The sequence below is a fragment of the Mustela nigripes genome, unplaced genomic scaffold, assembly GCF_022355385.1.
Source record: "Mustela nigripes isolate SB6536 unplaced genomic scaffold, MUSNIG.SB6536 HiC_scaffold_1429, whole genome shotgun sequence".
Classification (NCBI taxonomy): Eukaryota; Metazoa; Chordata; class Mammalia; order Carnivora; family Mustelidae; genus Mustela; species Mustela nigripes.
The window spans coordinates 1-6,014 of NW_026740836.1; the positions used below are offsets into that span (position 1 = coordinate 1).

The window sequence follows — 6,014 nt, forward strand, 5'->3', positions numbered from 1 at the left end:
ATGATCTAGCCACTCATTTAACCTCTGTGACCTCTTTCCCTGCTACTCTTCAGTCACTCACAGTGGCCTCCTTGCTATTCCTCTGATATGCCAGGCATGATCCAACCTTATGGCCTTCAAGATAGCCAATTCCTTTGTCTGGAGTGACCTTATTGCTGATAGTTCTGGGCAAATTCATCACCTTTCCATACCTTTGTTCAATTGTCAGCTTCATTGTATGTACCCTGATCTTCCTATTAAAACTTTTAGCTCCCCATCCCCTGCCTAGCAACCTTGATTTTTCTCACCCTGATCGAATTTTTCTTTTTCCCCATTATACTCATCATTTTTGAATGCACTATGCAATTTTTATTAAGGTTTATAGCTTTTAATTGTCTCACCCATTAAAATAAAAGTTCTACAAAGCCAAGTATTTCATTTACCAGTGTAGTCTGAAGTAATATCTGCCATATAATAGGTTCGGTAGACAACTGATAAATTTCAAAATAAATTAATGTTGAGAGTATACTGAATTGCATAAGTCATTTCAATATTTTTTCCAAAAAATAAACTATGTAAAACATACTTTAAATTTACTTTCAAAATATTTTATAGCATATAATGGACAATATACATAAGCCTTAAAGAAACAATCATATAAATAACCATTTCATACCTACTTAAAAATTGCATAATACCACACTCCTAGATCCTCTCTGAACGCTCTAAAATAACCCTTCAAAGGAAATACATTTTTAAAAATAACAGATTTTTTGGCAAATAATTTAATAAAATGAAAGTTTCATTCATCTATGTAGATTATAATAAATGTTTTTAATAAGCATGAAATTATAACTCTGAAGTGTGCTTAATAGAAACCACCTGCGAAGGGTGAGAGAACAAAAATAAACATCATTTTTCCAAATAAGAGAAATTTATTACCTTTGAATCAAAGCATGTGGATTTGTTCAAACTGGCCATAAAGGAATATGGAGACACAAACCATAGAAAGTCATATTTTAGATTTCTAAAAGACTTTGAAGTGAAGAGTATACATTTATTAAATGCTACATAATGCTACAAAATGACAAGATGACAGGTTGTGACAAATAGCATTTTAAAAGCTCTACTCATAATGGAATGGAAGATGTCATTTCCCTATAATTTTATACATATCATTAATTTACTATATCTGGATACAACATAGTACCAAACAGATGTTCATCAAAGACCAGATCATTTTTAATGGAACATAATAATTTGAACCTATATGTATTAATCATTTTTTTGATCTAACATTTATAGTCTAGCTAAACATTTTATCAGTTGTCGAAAAATTAAAAAAAGAATAGGATAAAAAGTCGTGTTTGGAAAAGTAGATTTTTTTCAAATTGCATTTAATTGAAAATATTTGCTGATATTTTTAAAACTTTAAATGTAATTTTATATATATCTGACCTATTACATGATATAAATTTTTTGGCGAAAATATGACATATTTTTTTGTCTTGGTTGAAGGTATTAATAAAGAACAACTGTTTCTATTATTTGTATTGTGATATCTTAGGTAATAAAATGAATAACTGGTATAAAATATGTTTTTTTAAAAATTTTATTTATTTACTTGACAGAGATCACAGGAAGGCAGAGAGGCAGCCAGAGAGAGAGGAATGGAAGCAGGCTCCATGCTGAGAAGCGAGCCCACTGTGGGATTTAATCCCAGGAACCTGGAATCATGACCTGAGCCGAAGGCAGAGTTTTTAACCCACTGAGCCACCCAGGCGCCCTAAAATATGTTTTTTTTTATATAGAATTATAGTTCTTGCCAAAATATGGAACTAGCTGGAACTGAATACCTCCTTCAAAGTCAGCTCTGGAGAAATTATGCAAGTTTAATATGGAACTATTTCAGATATGAACCAAAAACAAAGAAATGATTATAAATTCCTTAAAAGACTCAATGTTGCTCTTGACTGATATGTTTCAAGCTCTATTCCTGGTTTGAAGACAGGTTTTAACAGGCCTGTCACTATATAAATCAGCTGGATGTTTAGATGCTATCAGAACTGTACAAAAACCTTGAAGGGGTAAAGACTTGAAAATTCTTTAGAGAGATTAGCTTCCTAAGGCATTATTCCTCCACACATTTTCCTCCAATCAATTAAGACTGATGGATGAGGGGCACCTGAGTGGCTCTCTCATCACATGGGTGGTGGGTTAAGCCTCTACCTTCATCTCAAGTCATGGTCTCTGGGTCCTGGGATCCAGCCCCACATCGAGCTCTGCTCAAAAGGAAGCCTGCTTCCCTCCCTGCTTGCCTGCCTCTCTGCTTACTTGTGATCTCTCTCTCTTTCTCTCTCTCTGTGTCCAATAAATAAATAAAATCTTAAAAAAAGGCTGGTGGATGATAAATTATGAAAACTGCTCCCTCCAAATGATGCTTCTTCATAAGGATTTAAGAATTTAAAATTGTAAGAATTTAAAATTGAAACTTGATCATAGGATTTATCTTATAGAATAACATCAAGTGAAGCCAGTTATTATTAGTTCTGAAGTATTTGTTATTCTGAATTCTTGGCCTCATTAGTAAATTTATTTTTAAATTCTCCCATGGAGTGGTGATTGGCCTTCAGTCTTTCATTGATATACATCATTGGGTCAAATGAGATGTGTGTGCCCAGAACTATAGGTAATAACTATGTTTTAAAATTCATGGTGGTTTTGAATACTGTTGGATAATTGTGCTAAAATGGTATATCCATTCCTTCTAGGAAACAGAAATTATAGAAAGGTAGTGCTTTTCAGATCTGACATCTTTGAGTCATGGCAGTTTCAGTATAAATGCAATAGGAAAAGTGACATTCATGTTTATGATATTTTCTATAAATAAATTAGAATGTACTGGAGGCCTGATATAAAGTGGGATGCCTAAACTTCAGTAAGATCTTGTTTTCAATTCAAAATAAATTTTATTTTTTATTTTTTTTATAATGTCCCTCAATTTCAGATAAGCAGCCCCCTAAGGTCCACTCCATTTTTTTAAAGATTTTATTTATTTTATTTGACAGATAGAGATCACAAGTAGGCAGAGAGGCAGGCAGAGAGAGAGGGAAGAGGAAGCAGGCTCCCTGCTAGGCAGAGAGACCGATGCGGGGCTCGATCCCAGGACCCTGGGATCATGACCTGAGCCAAAGGCAGAGGCTTTAACACACTGAGCCACCCAGGTGCCCCCAAAATAAATTTTAAATTGAATTATGCACCTCTAAGTTCAGAGACAATAAACATCAACCAACACAATTAATAAGTTCTATTTCTTGAAATTTTGGGAACATTGATAGTCTCATCTCCTGGAAGAACAACAGCTAAAATGTTTGGTCATGGATTCTTGCTAAAATATCACTTTCCCAAAGAAAAATAATGTTATGAATTTTCATTGATTTTTATTGATCATGAAGAATATAACAACCACGATAAAAAGAGTAGGAAAAACATGATATCTCATCTGTAAGGGCATGTGGAAAGTAGGAAATGCTAATAAAAATAACTACCATTATTTACTAAGCTAACATAATATAACAGAACACAAATATTTCATAACAATATTTTCTAGGCTCATTCCGATAACTCTTTTCTACATTCAAATTTAAAGGTTGAGGAATGTGATATATATTACACAAAAAACATCCCAAGGAATTCGTTAAAAAAAAAAACTCTTAATAAAGGACAAATCCAAAGGAATTTTTTTCTAATTTAATTAACAAATTATGAATCGACTTTCCTATTTCATCACAGTGTATCAGGCACCAATAATATTTTTTAATCGTCATACCTGATGCAATAGTTACCATATTTCAGACATACTGATCAGGAACAAGCAAATAAACAAGAGCACCATAGCTTAAGATCTACCTGCATAAATATAGGACTACCTCAGACAATCTCTTCACCACAGCATAGCAATGAATAGAAATCATACATGCTCTGTAATGGACATACAGATGAGATAGAAGGGGATGGGTGTTAATATATGCAGAAACTTTATTAATTACATTGTAAAACATAATATGGAAAAACAGAATATAATTTTAGAAATACCCAGGTCACCATCATTGTTTTATTTTTATATGTGTAGATAAGGAGTTTAATAAACAATCCATGACTATTCAACTTCTTATATTTTGAAAATTTTAGCAAAAGTAACAAACCTAGCAACTAGAAAATTGTATCTATCTGCAAAATACAGCTTTGCCAGTATGGTAGAGGAAACGCAAAACAAAATAAGTAAGAAAAGTTTAACATTTCACAAGAGTTTTACTTTTATTATTTATTTATTATTTTTAATTTTTCATTTATTATTTACTTCTAATTTCTACTTTATTTTAATGAAAATGTCATGACCATAACATAAGAGCAGAATTAAACCAACATGAGAAATTATTTTTTCATAAGTTATAATAAACTAGCTTGGTGATTAACTCAAAAATTATATTACAAACTTCAGTGTTCTTGCAGTAAGTATCACTGCATAAACAAATGAGTCAGGAGTCATAAACTAACGATGATTCTAAATGTTATTTAGAGAGACATTCTGTTCTTAATATATTTCAAATATTCTACACAAGGCAAAGTGGATCCACGTAATCTGTAGGCAAAATAAGATTTTAGAGAAGTATATATTTCCAACAGTATTTATAAAATATTACCTTTATGTAAGGCATCATCCTGGACTTTGTGGAAAACACACAAAGGAGTAAGAAGTGGCCCTTCAAGAAACATATACAATATCAAGGTTTAACATGAAGCAGCATGTCTTCTCTAAGTAAAAAAAACATTGTACCAACTGACTTTACTGAAACTTTATATTTATTGCTCTCGTTTTAGGTCATAGTGTCCTTCTGCATGCAGGCTGCTATAACGGACATGATATAGACTGAATAGCTTATAAAGAACAGGAATTTATTTCTCACAGTTCTAGAACTGAGAAGTTCAAGATTAAGGAATGGGCAGATCCAGGGAGAGCCCACTTCCTCATAGATGGCTATCTTCTCACTGTAAACGTACATGATGAATGAATCAAGAGAACTCTCTGGGGTCTCCTTTAAAAGGACTGTAATCCCACTTATGACCTAATCACCTCCCAAAGGCCCCTATGTTTTAATACTATCACTTCCAGAGTTAGATTTCATAATATGATTTTGGGAGACATAAACATTCACACCATAGTATATATAAACAAAAAAAGACACAAAAACAACAAACAACAAAAATTATTTTAACTACCTATTATTTTCAACGACATAAAATTTTAATTTGTTTCTATATAATATTAAATAACTCATTTGAGTGATTCACTTATATCCAATGCATCTGAGTGCAATTAAATTTGCTTACCCAACATATCCAGCAGCATATTTCTTCAGACTATCCCATTCCCCACCTTACAGGATTTACCACAATTAGAAGACAGGGGATAGAGGATAGATAGATAGATGTATACGTAAACACACTTGTACATACACATATGCATATTTTTTCCTCTTAATGATACTCATGCAAATAAAATTTAAGCTCAAGGAAACCTGTCTTGTGTGTTACTTAATATCCAGTTTTTAGTCAACATCCAAAAACAAATAATCCAATAAAAACATGGATAGAAGACATGAACAAGTGTTTCCCCAAAGAACACATTCAAATGTTCAGTAGATACATGAAAAGATGTCCATCATTATGTATAATCAGTAAATTGCAAAGCAAAACTAGAAAGACATACCACCTCACACCTGTCAGAATGACTAAAATCAACACTACAAGAAACAAAAGGTGTTGGAGAGGATGTGAGAAAGTAACACTTGTGGGGGCTGCCTGGGAGGCTCAGTGGGTTAAGCATCTGCCTTCAGCTCAGGTCATGATCTCAGGGTCCTGGGATCAAGTCCCACATCGGGCTCTCTGCCAGGCATGGAGCCTGCTCCCTCCTCTCTCTCTCTACTTGTGATCTCTCTCTGTCAAATTAATAAAATCTTAAAAAAAAGAAAAAG

The 6,014-nt window shown here is 33.0% G+C and overlaps 1 long non-coding RNA gene across 1 annotated transcript; it reads right to left on the minus strand.

The window, feature by feature from the left end:
- Positions 1-526: 526 nt before the first annotated feature.
- LOC132008825 (uncharacterized) lies at positions 527-5,688 on the minus strand. The gene is made up of 3 exons (XR_009401735.1): positions 5,371-5,688; positions 4,683-4,742; positions 527-715 (listed from the first exon to the last, which is right to left on the minus strand). It is a non-coding gene; the product is annotated as an uncharacterized LOC132008825 (long non-coding RNA).
- Between the last annotated feature and the right edge of the window lie 326 nt (positions 5,689-6,014).